The following is an 18,081-nucleotide window of genomic DNA, read 5'->3' as shown; positions in this document are numbered from 1 at the left end:
GTGCCCTGAGGACACGGGGAATGAGTGAGGAGTGCAGAGGGCAGGCTGCCTCCCAGCTCACCGTCTCTTGAGGTTGAACTGGAGGTTCAACAAAACACCTGCTCCAGTTTTTAAAAGGACCCAGAAATTTACATGAAATTTCTCTAATCTTGAATATTAGTCACTAGTTTCAAAAAGCATTAGCCTCCTCCATCAGATTCTCCCACTGCCATGCCATTAATTGCCCGAGTCCAAAGAGGTGGAGTCAGCCAAGCACAGACTGAAACCTCCAACGCCAGGCACTATAGAAACCTTTCCTCCTTTAACTTATTTTCCTTGGGTCTTTTGTTACAGTCGTAGAAAATTAAGACACCAAAGTTGCATGAAAATGTGTTAAGGTTTGGCAAGGGTCACTCTTCAAGTAGTTTTCTAGCCGTTGAGTTTCTATGCTGTAATTTACGTGTGTTAGAAGCCAGAAGGGAAAGAGTTGAGTTGTGGGCTCAGCAAACTTCCTGCCAAGGAGAACTGGCAGGTTTCCAGCCATAATCCCCAAAGATCAAACAAAACCTAGAATTGGCACTTTAGGCCTTCCTTTTTGCAACTCCTGTTCTGGAATTGTATTGTGTGAAGGTCAGACCAGGACTGGAATAAACAAGAGGAAGGCATTGGACCTTCTGAGACTTTAGAGGACATTGGGTGATGTCCTGGCAGGTCTGACTTCCGTCACAATGAGCCGTGATGCTCGTGGCATCTGTGGTGAAGGTGAGGTGGGGTCCCCGCTCCATACTGACCTTCGCTTTTCTTCTAGTTCCATCGGCTCTATGCTTCTATACAGCCAAGAAAAATGCTATGGGAGTTAAATGAAGAAGCAAATTCCATCTACTCATGAGTCAGGCTCATCAAACAACTCCTTAAGAGATCTTCAAAAGGAAGGTTTTTTTTTTTTTTTTTAAAAAAAAAAAAAAAAGCAGCTGCTCAGGCTTCTAAGAGGGAAATAGCCTGAGCAAGAGAAAGGACTCAATGGTCCTAATGTTATGGTGTAGAAAAACTGAGACACAACAAATCAGGAGAATTTAGAGAGAAAAAATCTTGGGCAGGAAAAAGCCAGGAATCTTAGAGGAAGGAGTAATGAAGTAAGTTGTAGAGACGGATAGGTATGTGAAGTTCAGGTAACCCTAGTTGATAGGTTGGATATTGGTTGTTCTCAATTTACTTAACTACACTAGTGTGGTTTCTTAGGGCTTTACAAGTACTTGTCCAGTGAATTCTCATATCATTGCCACAAGGCAGCTGCAAACAGTGATACTGACTATATTCATTATTTTTAAAATTTGTTTTCAAGCTCATCATCATTAACATCATCATTTTGTGTGTGTGTGTGTGTGTGTGTGTGTGTGTGTGTGTGTGTGTGTGTGTGTGGTGTGTGTGTAGAGGTCAGAGGACAACTTTTTTTGAGTAGATTCTTTCCTTGCACTGTGGGATCCAGGAAAGAATTCATGATCAGGCAAGTGTCTTTAATCATTAAACCATCTAGCAAGCCCTAATTATACTCATTATTATAGTACTTTTATAGATAACAAAATCGACAGTTTTATTGTCTAAACATTTGTGAGGATCTCACAACGGTGGAACAGAACATAATGACCTCTGGCTAGAGGAAAGGCAGAATGCTGCCACAACTCCAGTTGAGAGAAAGCTGCCTTGAGAGACACACAGGTCACCACACAAGGGGAGGCTACCAGCAAGCAGGATGAGACTGGCTGGGTTTTTCAGGCTTCTTCCGGGTTGGATATTCTGATGATTCTGGAAACTCAAAAAGGAAGGGACCACATTCTTAAATGTTTGATATCTGTCAGTCGGGCATGCAGTGTAAGCCAGCTGTGTTAGAACCCAGTAAGGAAAATAGTTAGCAAACTGCTCCCAAAGGAGACTGAGATATTTTTAGTCATAATTCCCAAACCAGTCAAGGCAGCTCTTATGAAATGTTGCCTTGAAACACTGAAAGATCTGGGAATACAAGGATCACTCATTGGTTAGGGCAGAGACAGAATTCAGCCTTAGAAGTCTAATTCTAGATTCCACAACAGCCAAGAAAGAACAAGACGAGGTTATAGAGACACTTGGGCTTCCTCTGGTCAAATGAAACATTGTGGGAGAGGAACACAGGACAAGGACCAAGTTGTAAGAGAAGGCTGTGTGATTTGAAGAAAGAAACTTGGTTGCAAAGAAGCCGTCACTGTTGCCTGGCTGTCTGCCATCTTTTTATGTCCACACAACTGTTTTGTTTTGTAACTTTGTTTTGTGGCCCCCTCTTCCACTAAAACATGTATTGTTTGTCCTGCTACAATGGAAAAAGACCAGAGCAATGTAAATGCATTTTTTTTTTCAGACAAAGGAAAGGGACTTTTACAAAGAAGTCAGTATCTAATGTTTAAAGTTCCTCTTTAAGAATCCGGAGCAGCCTGCAGGCAGGTGAGAGATCTGGTCCAGACTGCAGCACCACCTCTGCCGCCCACGGGACTCTGTCTCTCCCAGACCCGCTCTGCTGCCCAGTCTCACATACCTAAACCTCTTCCCCGTGGCCAGCCCTCCTCCACAAGCCCGGCCGACTGCATAGGCACAGGTGCAAACCACACCAGTTGGAAAAACAGGTGAGTGACTGGCCTCCCAGCTTGACTGCCCCAAAGTCCAGACCCCAAACCCCAAGGCACATCCCATGTCCCTCCCCATCCCATCCCAGCACCAGCAAGGTAGCTAGGCCCTGTCCCCCACTCTGGTGGAACCCCACTGCTCTGGTTCAGTTCCCATCAGCCTGTAAACAGGTGAGAGACCTACCTCCAGACTACACCACTACCCCTGCTGCCTTCTGTCCCTTCAAGAGCCACTCCGCTGCCCAGCCCTATGCACCTAAACATCCTCTCTGTGACCAGCCCTCCCCGGCAACCCCAGCAGACGACACAGGCACAGGTACAAACCACACCAGTGGGAAGAACAGTAAATGCCAGTGTAAGAATACATTCAATAACCCAAAAAAGGACTATGGCACCACCAGAACCCAGTGATCCTACAACAGCAAGACCTGAATATTCCAATGCAGCTGAAACACAAGAAAATGACCTTAAAAATAACTTTATGAAGATGATAGAGGCTCTTAAAGGGGAAATGAAAAATTCCCTTAAAGAAATTGAGGGAAAGACAAACAAAAAATTGGAAGAAATCAATAAATCCCTTAAAGAAGGTCAAGAAAGCCAAGAAAAAAACAATCAAACAGGTGAAGGAAATGATTCAAGACTTGAAAATTGAAATAAAAACAATAAAGAAAATGCAAACTGAGGGAATTCTGGAAATGGAAAATCTGGGGGAGTGAATGGGAATTACAGATGCAAGCATCATCAACAGAATATAAGAAATGGAACAGAGAATCTCAGGCGTTGAAGATACAATAAAGGAAATAGATTCATCAGTCAAAGAAAATATTAAATCCAATAAATTCCTAACACAAATCATCCAGGAAATCTGGAACATCATGAAAAGACCAAACTTAAGAATAATAGGGATAGAACGAGAAGAATCCCAGCTCAAAGGCACAGAAAACATATTCAACAAAATCATAGAAGAAAACTTTCCCATTCTAAAGAAGGACATGCCTATAATGGTATAAGAAGCTTACAGAACACCAAATAGGCTGAATCAAACAAAAAAAGTCATACAGAATAAAAAAAGATTATTAAGAGCTGCAAAGGAAAAAGGTCAAGTAACATATAAAGGCAGACCTCTTAGAATTACACCTGACTTCTCAATGGAGACTTTAAAAGACAAAAGGTCCTGGACAGACATTTTACAGACACTAAGGGCCCATGGATGCCACCCCAGACTACTATACTCAGCAAAATTTTCAATCACTATAGATGGAGAAAACAAGATATTTCATAACAAAACCAGATTTAAACAATACTTATCTACAAATCCAGCCCTTGAAAGTGCTAGAAGGAAAACTCCAACCCAAGGAAGCTAGCTACATCCACAAAAAACATAGGCAATAGATAATCTAATACCAGAAAAACCTGAAGAAAGGAAACACACACTACCACCACCACCACCACCAAAAACAAAAAATAATAGGAATTAACAATCACTTGTCCTAACATCTCTTAATTTGCAAATAAAAAGAAAAACACAATTTGCCGATAAAAAGACACAGGCTAACAGAACGGATAAGAAAACAGGATCTGTTCTGCTGCATACAAGAAACACACCTCGGGCTGGAGAGATGGCTCAGAGGTTAAGAACACTTGTTGCTCTTCCAAAGGTCTTGAGTTTGATTCCCAGCAACCACATGGTGACTCACAACCATCTGTAATGAGATCTCATGCCCTCTTCTGGCCTGCAGGGATATGTGCAGACAGAACACTGGATACATAATAAACAAATAAATCTTTTTTTTTAAAAAAAAAAAGAAAAGAAACACACCTCAACTTCAAAGACAGACTTTACCTCAGAGTAAAGGGTTGGGAAAAAATTTTCCAATCAAATGGACCTAAGAAGCAAGCTAGGGTAGCTATCCTAATATCTAACAAAATAGACTTCAAACTAAAATTAATCAAAAGAGATGAAGAAGGACATTTCATATTCATCAAAGGAAAAATCCATTAAGATGAAGCCTCAATTCTGAACATATATGCGTCCAAAACAAGGGCACCCACATTTGTAAAAGAAACATTACTAAAGCTTAAACCACACATCAAACCTACACATTAAAAATAAGAGACTTCAACACCCCACTCTCACCAACGAACAGGCCTGCCAGACAGAAACTTAACAGAGAAACATGGGAACTAGCAGATGTTATGACTCAAATGGACTTACATTTCACCTAAACACAAAAGAATACGCCTTCTTCTCAGCACCTCATGGAACCTTCTTTAAAATTGATGACATCCTCAATCATAAAGCAAATCTCAACAGATACAACCCCCTGTATCTTATTGGATCACCATGGGTTAAAGTTAGATTTCAACAGCAACACAAACTACAGAAAGCCTATAAACTCATGGAAACTGAACAACTCACAACTGAATCACCATTGGGTGAGGGAAGAAATTAAAGACTTCCTAGAATTCAATGAAAATGAGTCCACAACATACCAAAACTCATAGGACACTATGAAAGCAGTGCTAAGAGGAAAGTTCATAGCACTCAGTGCTTACATAAAGAATTTGGAAAAATCCCACACTAGCGACTCAACAACTTAACAGCACACCTGAAAGCTCTACAACAAAAAGAAGCAAACTCACGCAGGAGGAATAGGCACCAGGAAATAATCAAATTGAAGGCTGAAATCAATGAAATAGAAACAAAGAGAACAATACAAAGAATCAATGAAACAAAGAGTTGGTTCTTTGAGAAAATCAGCAAGATAGACAAACCCTTATCCAAACTAACCAAAAGGCAGAGAGAGGATATCCAAATTAACAAAATCAGAAATGAAAAGGGGGATGTAATGTAGCTGGAGTTTTCTTCAGTCCTGCCTGGTCCACGGTCAGGACAAATATCTCTCACCCACTAGTCCCGCAGCCACTTAGACCCAACCAAGTAAACACACAGAGACTTATATTGCTTACAAACTGTATGGCCACAGCAGGCTTCTTGTTACCTAGTTCTTATATCTTAAATTAACCCATATCTACTAGTCTATAAGTTGCCACGTGGCTTGTGACTTACCAGTACCTTACATCTCTCTTTTCATGGTGGCAGCTAGCAGCGTCTCTCTCTCTCAGCCTTCTTGTTCCCAGAATTCTCTCTCTCAAAATACCAAATAATCCAATTTCAAAATGGGGTACAGAATTTAAACAGAGAATTCTCAACAGAAGAATCTCAAATGGCTAAGGTATACAAAGAATTGTTCAACATCCTTAGCTATCAGGGAAATGCAAATCAAAATGACCCTGTGATACCACCTTACACCTGCCAATTGTAGGAGCAAGGGGGATCAAGATCATGATGAGGAAGCCCATAGAGACAGCTGACCTGAGCTAATAGGAGCGCATGGACTCTGGACCGACAACCAGGTAGCTTGCCTCTGTATGTGGGTGACAGTTGTGTAGCTTCGTCTGTTTGTGGCGTCGACAGCAGTGTGACCAGGATCTGTTCCTGGCACATCAGCTGGCTTTTTGGAACTTACTCCCCATGCAGGGTTGTCTTGCCCAGCCTTGATGCAGGGGAGGAGCTTGGTCCTGCCCCAGTGTGATATGACATGCTCTGTTGACTCCCATGGAAGGCCTGCCCCTTTCTGAAGGGAAGAAGAATGGATGGGGGTGGGGTAGACGGGAGGTGGGGGCCAGGAATTGGAAGAGAGAAGGGAGGGGAAACTGTGGTTGGTTTGTAAAACAAATGAAAAAAAAAAGGAGAGAAAAAAAAAAGAAACCTGAGCACATATCTCTGGGCAAAGTCCAATTATTTGTAAGATTTGACCTCACCTCCTACCCCTCCTCCTGATTCTTTCCCTCACTATTTTTGAACTCAAACTGAGTCATCAAAGGCATGATTATAAATGGCTCTTTTATTCTTTCAACTTCTGTTAAATTTACATATTCATGTTGATCAAGTATTCAATGATAAAAAATCAATCACCCATTGGCTTTGGCTTTGTCCTAAAATAATTACCTAAGAGCTGTGGGGTGGGGGTGGGGGGTGGACGCCGCAGAGCTGGAGATGGAGAAGCACTCTGCTCTGCTACAGAAGTGAATTTTCTGCCTGTTTGCTCCTCATCCTTCCATGCTAGTTAAGTGTTTAGAAGCTGAGTCCCTTGATTCTGGAGGCTGATTGCTCTAACAAGTGCCAGGGGTCGATTGCTGGAGACTTACCTGCTTGGTGTTCTGCTTCTGAGAGAAACTAGCGCAAAGAAACCCACTCAAGCCCCCAAGAACACTTGTGGGGTGTGTCCTAATCACTCCCCAGGATGTACGTTTCACAAGAAGCTAATTTCTGGTCTTTGCCAACCAGGAGGGTATCAGTTTAGACAAGTACAATGTGTGAGGTCTCTCAAAGACACACGGGGGTCCTGTTTTCTCCATCCAGTGCTGAGTGGGACTGGCCTCTTGCTGAGCCCTGAACAGCACGCTGGGCTTTCCTTTGGCCAGGAACTCTCCAGTAATGCTAACTCCAAAGATTTGCTGAGGGTGTCCCAGCTCCCCAAGCCTTTTACTTACATTGCGTTAATTGAACCCCATGCATCTTTCTCGGCAGACCCTGCCCACACACCAGACCTTGCAGAATGGAATGGTAAGCATTCCTTGGACCTGAGTTGAGTCCAGGCTCACGGGGTCTATACCAGTGGTCTGTGTCACAGTTTGACTCATTAGAACGTTTAACTCAAAGGTAAAGCAGCATTGATGAAATTAGTTAGATTTGAAAAGCGAGCACTTAACAGGGCCACTTGCCTTTTTTAGTTTCTTTTCAATAAAGACATTAAGTAAAATGTTTTTTTAGTTTATGCACTTTTATGTTGTTGAGTACTATATTTACATCATTTCCACCTCTCTCTTTCCTCCTTTGACTCCTCTTGTGTATCACTCATCAAATTTATAACCTCTTCTTCTACAATCATCATTTTACACACACACACACACACACACACACACACACACACACACACACACACACATTAAAACAAAACTTCCTGAGTCTGATTGCCCAGATGTACACATATTTAGGGCTGATCACTTGGGATAAACTAACCTATACATTTTCGTATCTTCCTTTAAAGGTTAATTTATATGCATGAAAATGCTACAGTTAAACCCATGTTTAAGCTTACACAAGTACCTGAATTCAGATCCTCAGCAGCACCCATATAACAGGCCAGGTGCGTAAATGCAATCTGAGTCACTCCCTCAGCCACCCGTATGTGACAGAGGGAGGACATCTAGCACTTGCCTCTGTTTAAACCGAGGACTGAAATGTGGATCACAGAAGAAAATAAAAGCCAGGGTTTTTGTGTGATCACTGCCTGATCAGAACTTCACTACTTCGATACTGGTGATTTCCCAGAGCTGGAGCAGCCACGGTGTGGAAGACAGATGTCCTCCTGGTATGAGGGAAGTCATATGTGGGCTTATCTGTCCTCTTATGATGCGGTAGATGGTTTTGTTTTGTTTTAGTATGTGTTGATACTGATGCACCAGGAAGGAACCTTCCTGATTTCAGAAAGATCTGGACCTGGTGGTAATAGATGCTGGGACAATGGCTAGGAACAAAGTAGCTTTTCCAGTTAATAGTCTAAGAAATTGATTTTTGCAACTAAAAGATGGTTCAATAATTATCCAGAGGAGCACATGGGTGATCTCTTGATATAATACCATTTTCTGCCTTTTATTCTTCTTCTATTATTATTATTAATTATTATTATCACTTTGTGATTCTGGGGGTCAAATCCAGAGCAGTGTGCATGCTAGACAAGCACTCAACCACTGAATTACATCCCTAGCCCTATTCTTTTTAATAAAAGCTATTTTTTTGTACTTTAAAATGAATATTTATTTTTCTAAAAATTGGAAAATGTAGAAAACTAGTAAGAAAAAAAATCTCTTTAATTCTCCACCTATATACATTTGGACATAATTCTTTCTAATCTTTTGGATTGTATGTTTATTGTTCCTGTGATCATGTGTCATTCAAAATGATCCCTATCCCTATTTTGTTTTGGGGTGGGGGTAAATACCTGACTTAACGACATGAAAATAAAGCAAGTTCTTTGTATAAAATATGGAAATACAGAAAATGTTAGAAGATTCAGACCTTAGAAATATGGCAGACTAGGTATTCACAAACCCCTTATAATGCAGTAGTGCATTTGGAATATTAGATAAAGGAGATATGTTTCCTTAATGAACAGGTAAATTAAAGGAAATTAAGGAATATGTCTGAGGTGAAATTATAGAAAGACTTAAGGTTGGAGAGACATGTTCCGGGCTGCTGTTTGAACTGGCAATATCTGCTGATCCCTATATGAACTCTATATGGGTTTAAAAAACCAATAAGAATAAGAGAGAAGAAAGGGGTTTAAATGGATAGAAAGTCAAAGAACAGTTCTCCTCAGTAAGTGTGAAGTTCCTAGCAAGGCAGCATGCTGAAGATGGGGTAACACCGTGTAAAAGACCTGCTGCACTGATGGAGCATGCTGGAAGCAAAGGGAAAAAAGCACCTAAGAATCCCTAAACTGTAAATTTATGCAGATGTCCCTAACTTATGATGGCTCGCTCCACTTGTGAGTTTCACCTTTCACATGACATTGAGAGACATGCATTCTGCAGTTTTATTTTTCCGTGGCTGACAATCTGCTGTAGATTCCTCTCCAGTGCCTCCATGCTGCTTCAGTGAGTGAGCTCCAGTTCTCCGTCAGCCACAAGATCATGAAGACAAACAGTTGCTTCTCTGAAGTGTGTGTGTGTGTGTGTGTTTTGCAGGAATTCTAAAAAGGTCTTATAATAAAATCCTGGAGCCAGATATTGGGGTAAATGCTGAAAGATCTGAGAGACAAAGGAATAAGGCACTAGAGAAATTCTCAATACCTGCCACATACCTGAAGATACAACCCATCCAAGATGACATTAAAGTTTCTACTTGCACTTTATAGGCCAAATAAGAGCATACATCAAGCCCAAACCTTTTCAAGTACCAATATTCTTTAACTCATGATTTTACATCTCTCAAACCCACTGTAACACACACACACACACACACACACACACACACACACACACACACACACACGATGATATTTTGTTGTACTCTGATAAAATTTGCCTGAAGATTAGAGGATAGAGTCAGCCACAGAGTTAGCCATGGAGGTCAGGCAGTGGTGGCACACACCTTTAATCCTAGCACTTGGGAGGCAGAGATCCATCTGGCCAAATCCATCTCAATACCAAATCCTTAGGCTGAACAGAAGGCGAGATCCTATCTCCACAAATCATCTGACTGAAAGCCCGAGTCCTCAGTCGGAAAGGGGTTCCTCAGCCGAAAAGGCTCTGAGTCCTCAGCAGAAAGGGCCTAATTCCTGTCTCCTCCAGCTTTATATTCCTTTCTCTGCCCAGCCACATGACTTCCTGTCTCAACCTTCCTAGTGCTGGGATTAAAGGCATGTGACCCCCAAGTACTGGGATTAAAGGTGTATGATCCCAAGTGCTGGAATTAAAGGTGTGTGCCACCACTGCCTGACTATTTCTCGTTTAAACTGAATTAATCTCGAATAGTCCAGGGTGGCTTTGAACTCACAGAAATCCAGATGGATCTCTGCCTCCCAAGTACTAGGATTAAAGGTGTGTACCACCACTGCCTGACCTCCATGGCTAACTCTGTGGCTGACTCTGTCCTCTAACCTTCAGGCAAGTTTTATTAGAGTACAACAAAACATCATCGTGTGTGTGTGTGTGTGTGTGTGTGTGTGTGTGTGTGTGTGTTACAGTGGGTTTGAGAGATGTAAAACCATGAGTTAAAGAATATTGGTACTTGAAAAGGTTTGGGCTTGATGTATGCTCTTATTTGGCCTATAAAATGCAAGTAGAAACTTTAATGTCATCTTGGATGGGTTATATCTTCAGGCATGTGGCAGGAGCAGTTCTGGTTTTGTCTGAAACAGGGTCTCACTATATAGTTCTGGCTGGCCTGGAATTTACTTTATAGGCCAGACTTGTCTTGAACTCAAAGATCTGCCTGCCTCTGACACGTAGTGTTGGAAAGGCATGGACCATCATGCCCAGCACTTTTGTTTGGATTTTTGAGCAGGAGTCTCATGTAGCCAAAGTGGCTGTGGACTTGCTAAACATGCCTCCAACCTTCAAAGATTTTAATGGATGAAACTTCAGAAGAAATAGAGAAAGCTGAATCAAAGATTGTTAAACACATCTCTCTTAAGAATTGACAGATCAAGTAGACCAAAAAAAAAATATAGTGTTTTTTAACAATAAAATAACAAGTTTACTTTAATGGGCAATAGGAAACCACAAGGATACAGGGGTATTTCTGTGAATTTATCATGAGAATATATAAGGCCCAAGCCTAACCAATCAAGCAAGACTACAGATGCTGACAGCTTAGTATTATCACGAATACTCTATGAATTTAATGCTGACAAATTAAAAATAAAAAACTGAGAAGATGACCTAAAAAAAACTCATATGTTTGAAAATTTTTTGTTTGTTTGTTTGTTTGTTTGTTTGTTTGTTTTGAGACAATGTTTCTCTGTATAGCCCTAGCTGTCCTGGAACTCACTCTGCAGTCCAGCCTGGCCTTGAACTCAGAGTTCTGCCTGCCTCTGCCTTCTGAGTGCTGGGAATAAAGGCTTGTGCCACCATGCCCTCCACATGCTTGTAAATCTTATTGTTTCTAAATAATTCATGTGTCAGAAATAATGCATATTAAACATATACATTAAATAAAAATACATAGCAACCGAATAGACACATTTTTGTTAAAGATTGATGTACATCAATACATGTACATTTGTATACATGGAATAGACTTGGAAAACTGACTTCCTAAGCATACTTGGAAATAATTTATATTCAGGATAAGAGAAAATAATGGAAAGGTTGTCTACCAAATTCATGGAGCTGCACTCTCAACAGTGAAGTCAGTTTGGCCATTTGTCTTTGTATTCAGCTCTTGAAAACAGAGTCCACACTCAGGCTACCCACAATATTATCAGCACTAGTTATTATTCTAAGGCTTCTTGTTCTGAAATTATTGGAAAATTGAGATAAGCCATAGACTGTAACAGCCTGTGTTTGTATAACTGTTAGCAATGTATAGATTACAAGCATTCCTCACAGGATTCTTTTGAGTTTTGAACTGAATGAAGAATCATCATAAAACGTGTGGTGTTTATTGATATTCAGAGGGGAAATTAATAGTCTTAAATGTATGTGACACTTTTAGAAAATGTGTACCCTGTTGTGTTCAAATTAAAGAAGTTCTGAACACAGGTGAGCATTCACATTACAAAGTTTAAGAAGAGAATAGGCTTCCGAAGACATAAAAGAAAGAAAAGACTCAGTGAAAGAGAAACAAAAAAACATTAAGCAACCAGAAACAAAAAACTACAGTAGAGGGATTAATAAAGCTAAGAAGTTCTTCAAAAAGCCCAAGGCGTTCACAGATCTCTGGTGTGATGAGTTAAGACAAAGGTGGAAGCTACAAATAACATTAAGAATGAAACAGGACAAAACTGCCTCAGACATTTTAAAATTACATCAAGGGAGCAGTGATGTGTTTGTCTAATTATTTGTTGTCAATAAAAAAAATTGAGAGTCAAATATTGAGGTAAGAACCTGAATGATCAGAGAAATGGTGGAGAAGCCATCAGTCACCTCCTATCTCTTCTGTTCCATCATCCAAAAGGGATAAGATCCTCTCTAAGCCCTGCCTTACTACTTCCTGCCTCTCTACCTATCCTCAGTCCTCCAGAATCTCTATGGTTAATTTTGATCAGCTAGTGGCTAGCTCTGCCCTCTGATTCAAAGCAAGCTTTGTTGTCAGAATGTCATCAAAATATCACACAACAGAGAAGGATCACAAGAGCATTGAAAATAAAGCACTCAGAAAGGCTCTAGAACTTAAACTGTGCCATGCAAAATAAAAGAGAGAAAATGTCTGTCTTGCTAGTTCTGTTCCTAGTACCTGTTATATATTAGGGTGAACATGACAGTTAGGATGTGTTCTCCATCATGCATGTATTGGAAACTTACTCTCATGGCTTCGTTATCGAGAAGTGGGACCTTTCAGAGATGATTCGGACATGGGGATAAAAGGGATGAAAGCTGTTATAATTGGGGGTGGTTATTATCATGAAAATCGGCTTCCCATAAAAGAATGTATTTTCTCTCTTCCCTCCCTCCCTCCCTTCCCCCTTCCTCCCTCCCTCCCTCCCTCCCTCCCTCCCTCCCTCCCTCCCTCCCTCCCTCCCTCTCTTCCTTGCCTCCTACTTTCTGCCATGGGTTGACACAGCATGAAGAAAGGCATTCAACAAATACAGGGCTCTGGTCTTGGACTTTCTAGCTTCCAGAATTATAAGAAATTAATCTCCTTTCTTACTAAATTACCTAGTCTCAGGCAATCTAGTAACACAACACACAATAGACAGATGCAATCACATAAATTAAAACACAGCAATTGTGAATATTTTAGTATATTTATTTTAAAATATAGTTCATTTATTTATAAAACTTTAATAATGAAATACCTTCCCAGATACTCATAAAAATGCTAAAAAATAAAGTTCCCTGATAAGCAGCATCTACTTTGTCATCCTTTAATGCTTAAAAAGTAAAATTGTGTGGATTTTCGAGCAGCTAATCTTATCTAAATTCTCTGACAATGAAATAAAGAAGACACTCTTCCTACAGTTGTGATTTTCTGGAGGACAAAAGGAGAGATTTTTCTGGCAATTCTTCCAGGCCAGGATCCTTGCTACATGAATTTGATATTATCAGCAAAAGCTAGAATAACATTATTATCAGATGATGTTACTAATCAAAATTAATAATTGCTGGCAAGGGTTTAAGACACCAATTTCCTGGCACACTGAAAGGTGTAGAAATGAAGAAGAGAGTGTGTGAGATGCCGAAAGGTGAGATTTCTGACCACAGACTTCATAAGAAAAACCACTACAACTCCAGAATCTAAATGAAGTGGAATGACCCACAAGTTCTTTGCTGTGTTAGAAAAACTCCTCTTTTGATGAAATAATCTGAAAAACACTTTTCAAGGATACATGAAATATACATATATACATACACAAAACATATACATACAGATACACATACACTCATACACACATACACATACAGATACACATACACTCATACACACATATACATACACATGCATGTATATACATACATACAGATACACACATACACACATACACACATGCATGCATATATACATATCACACATGTACACATATAGATACACATGCATAGATACACACATATATACATATATACACATACACATCACACATACACAAATATAGATGTACATATACATATAGACACATACATACATATACATATAGACACATACATAAACATAAGTCATATATATATACACGCATATACATACAAACATACACATACAAATATATATATATACACGTATACATATATACACATACACAAAAATATGTGCACAATACACATACCTACACACACACACACACACACACACATATATATATAAAATACATGTATACATATACATATACATGCTTGCATAAGTAGGAAAGGTTTTTGTTGCCTTCTCAAGTAGAAATTCTCCAAGGCTCTGCTGTGGAATGTTATTCTGTATGGTGTGAATGTGTGTTGCTCTGATTGGTTGATAAATAAAATGTTGATTGGCCAGCAGCCAGGCAGGAAGTATAGGTGGGATAAGCAGACAAGGAGAATTCTGGGAAAAGGAAGGCTGAGACAGGAGTCACCAGCCAGACACAGAGGAAGCAAGATGTGAAGACAGAACTGAGAAAAGGTACCAAGCCACATGGCTAAACATAGATAAGAATTATGGGTTAATTTAAGTGTAAGAGCTAGTCAGTAATAAGCCTGAGCTAATGGTCAAGCAGTTATAATTAATATAAGCTTCTGAGTGATTATTTTATAAGCAGCTGAGGGACCGTGTGCATGGCTGGGTGGGACACAGAAAAACTTCCAGCTACAAGGCTCCTTGTCCTCATTTTTCCAGACTAGTATTAAGTAATTTTCTTAGGTGTGTATGCCAATACATAAATGTACAGAGAAAATTCTGAAAGAATACATATCAAATTTTCAGCATATCTCTGTTAGTGAAGAGGGTATTTTACATGTGTCTGTTATTGAGTGGGATGTTTCCAAATACCACATTAAACATGAACATATAGTTAAGTACAAACATACAGTATTTTAATTATAAAATAAAAAGTGTGAAGTATGGCCAATTAAATGTAAGCTGTAAATAATCTCTTGAGTTGTAGCATTTTTTTTTTCTCGAGGATGCTGTAGGTAATATTTTATTGAGTCACCTTAACTTGGTAAATTTCTTCAACCATTTTTGAATACTGGTTATGTCTTATTGTCTAGGAGACTGAATGATGGACAGATAGATCCCATGGTGCTTGGGGCAGACTGGAAGAGAGCGACACTAACCAAACATTCATATAAATAAAAAGAGAAGGACAAAAACTGCAAATAAAGCAAGTACAGTTAGTGATTGGAATACTCTCTCACCGCGTGCTGACCGCTGCTATGTGACCCTTGGGCAACCTTGCCCCAGAGGCCTGTGGGCTTCTCAGACTCCAGAACTGTGAGCCAAACACACTTCCACTGCTCATGGCTCACCTCAACTGTGATGGCATGTTCCAACAGTGGTTCTCAACCTCCCTAATGCAACACCCCATTGACTCAGTTCCTCATGTCGTGGGGACCCCCAGCCATAAAATGATTTCATTGCTACTTCACAACTGTGATTTTGCTACTGTTATGAGTTGTAATGCAAACACCTGTGTTTCCTGGTGGTCTTAGGTGACCCCTATGAAAGGATCATTCAGCCCCAAAGGGGTCACTATTCACAGACTGAGAACCACTGTGTTACGGCAACACAGAACAGACCAACACACCTGCAAAGAAAATTTTCTGGTTTGAAAAATTAAAATTAAGAAAGAAAAAATATTTTTGCCGAGTATTTTTTTTCTTTTCTGAATCAGGCTGCAGGGCAGTGGCGGCAGGAAGCTGTTGCTGTTGTTGTTAGCCTCGTTGTTAGAACAAGAGAAATAAGGTAGGAAGCAACAGCTTTCTCAGGTCAGCTCTCTGTAGTTAGTAAGCATGCCTCCTGTGTTTTGACACTGTTTTTTTTTTTTTTTTCTGGTCAGTGTTCACTAGAAGGTGTAGGTTTGAGCATCTTAGGTGAGCTTTGGGAGGGTTTGCACAGGATGCCAGCCGAGATGCTGCTTCAATCGGGAAGCCCATCTCTTTTATGTAAGAAAGAATCTATTGCCTAGTATAGAATTTGGGCTCCTGTCTGTGGAAGAGCCTGAGCCCATGGAGTCCAACATGCCAACAGTCCAATATGCAGGAGGAGGTGGGGTGGATAGGTGGTTTTAGGGCAATAGAAACCCTTGGCAGCATCAGGGGATGTAGGGAAGTTGAATGGGTACCCGGTCTCATACTGTGATGTAGACTGGACGGGGCAAGTGGGTGGATGAGGGCTGACATTCAGCCCAAGCTCTGGGCTCAAGCCTCAGCTCCCATCCGGGACATTTGTGGCACTTGGTTCCCCAGAGGAAATGAATTTTAAAGAGTCTGCACAAAGGAAACTTCATGAGCTACTACAGATCGTGAGAGGGAGCACTGTTGCGTGTAATGTGTACCTATGTGCATGTATCCGGTTATGTGTGTTTATATGTGTGTATTATTAAGCTATGGGAGGTGAATCCAGATGAGGGTGAGTTCACACAGCTGCAGTTACCTTCCGAAGGGTGTGTGGGGAGGTTGGATTTACTTACGCAGCCTTAACTGGGTAGAGCTACCTATAGCTGAATGCTACTCCTAACCACATACTTTCTGCTCATTTCTACCCCCTTGCTTGCCTGTATGTGTCTTCGTACTCTCCTCCCTGCCGCCCTTCTGCCGCTGTGCTGGTACAGAGCAGGCGCTGTATAAACTCGTGGTTGTAATTGGCTAAATACCAAGGTCAAGGGGGTATTGAGGGAATTTCTTTTGTTTAAAAAAAAGTGTGTTTATCTTGGAAGATGACAATGTGAAGGAGTGCAGAGGAGGTTTCTCTTCTGTGATTGCTGTTTTGATTCCACAAATGTAACCCTGGGTTCTCAGCGTTCCTTAAACACACAAGCTGTGTCTTACAGTTTGCTGTACTAGAACAAGAATAGTTTAAGGAGAAATGTGTTCCCTCTTTCGGGGAAGTGCCTCTCAGGAAACGAAACTGAAAAGGAACCTGGGAAAGGTGTTGGGGCTATGGCAGCTATGCTTGCCCAGGTTGGTTTCTGGAGGCTCCAAAGCAAAGTGCCCAATCCTGGCACAGGGCAGGACCTCTCCTGGAACCAATGAACGGCAGAGAGCTCACTTTGACCATTCTGTGTTGTCGGCCGAGCTACAGTGAGCTCTTGTTTATATGTGAGTTGTTGTGCCCGCGTTGTGAGACCCCACCGAGCAAGATCACCACAGAGCCAATATCCGATGCAAAACACACAGGGGTTTATTGATAGCAAGCAAGCCCGGGTTTGGTCCGTGTCCAACACTCGACACAGCAGGTGGAGGAGGATGGTCCTGAGCTCTCAGGGTGAGGGGTTTTTAAAGGGAAAAACCGCAAGTAGGGTGGTACAAGCTTTGGTGTCATATGATTGGGTGAGGGTATGTGACCTTTGAATTTACTGGTTGGGGGTTACAGTTATCATTTGGGGGCAGGCCTGGACAAGTCCAAGGCTTTGTCCTTGAGCTGCCATGGGGACTGGCTGGCCTCACACATAACTCTAAGTTGGTGAGGGGTCCCAGACAGTAAACAACTGGCTGAACCTTGAACAGTCAGAGTATGTGAAGAAAGGGAGTTACTGCAAGAACTATGTATTTTGTTCACGGCCCTCCCAGAAACTGCTTGCTTACATCTCAGGAAACTGAAATTGAGGCCTGATCTCTGAGAGAAGACTGACAACCTGTTATGGCATCTGCTTGGTCCTTTCAGAGTGTGGTGGTATTTTATTTGTGCTCAATAAATAAAGCTTGCATGGAGATCAGAGGAAAAAGCCGGCCGCTATATTAAACATAGAGGTCAGGCTGTGGTAGCACACACCCTTAATCCTAGCATTGTGTGTGTGTGTGGGGGGGGGGGGGCAGAGAGTCATCCGGATCTTTGTGAGTTCAAGGCCACAGTGGGAACAGAGCCAGGCGTGGTGGCACATGCCTTTGATTCCCAGCACTACTTAACCATAGAGGTCTGGAGGTCTGTACAGATAGACAGGAAGTGATAGAGCTGGGCAGAAAGAGGAAGTGATTGATGTAGCTGGGCAGGCGGAGAGAGGAAGTAAGATGGCTGGGCATAGAAAGGATATAGATGTGA

General features: G+C 41.2%; 1 long non-coding RNA gene across 1 annotated transcript in view; it reads left to right on the top strand.

The window, feature by feature from the left end:
* The window catches only part of LOC121822396 (uncharacterized), a 104,889-nt gene extending 89,645 nt beyond the window's left edge, over window positions 1-15,244 (top strand). Inside the window, exons 2-4 of the long non-coding RNA XR_013044390.1 lie at window positions 2,429-2,630; window positions 5,957-6,047; window positions 15,093-15,244. This is a non-coding gene — a long non-coding RNA (uncharacterized LOC121822396). The remainder of the gene's footprint in view (window positions 1-2,428; window positions 2,631-5,956; window positions 6,048-15,092) is intronic.
* The last annotated feature ends 2,837 nt before the right edge of the window (window positions 15,245-18,081 follow it).

This window comes from Peromyscus maniculatus, chromosome 14 (assembly GCF_049852395.1).
Source record: "Peromyscus maniculatus bairdii isolate BWxNUB_F1_BW_parent chromosome 14, HU_Pman_BW_mat_3.1, whole genome shotgun sequence".
In the NCBI taxonomy this organism is placed as follows: domain Eukaryota; kingdom Metazoa; phylum Chordata; class Mammalia; order Rodentia; family Cricetidae; genus Peromyscus; species Peromyscus maniculatus.
This window is presented reverse-complemented; position numbering and strand designations above follow the sequence as displayed.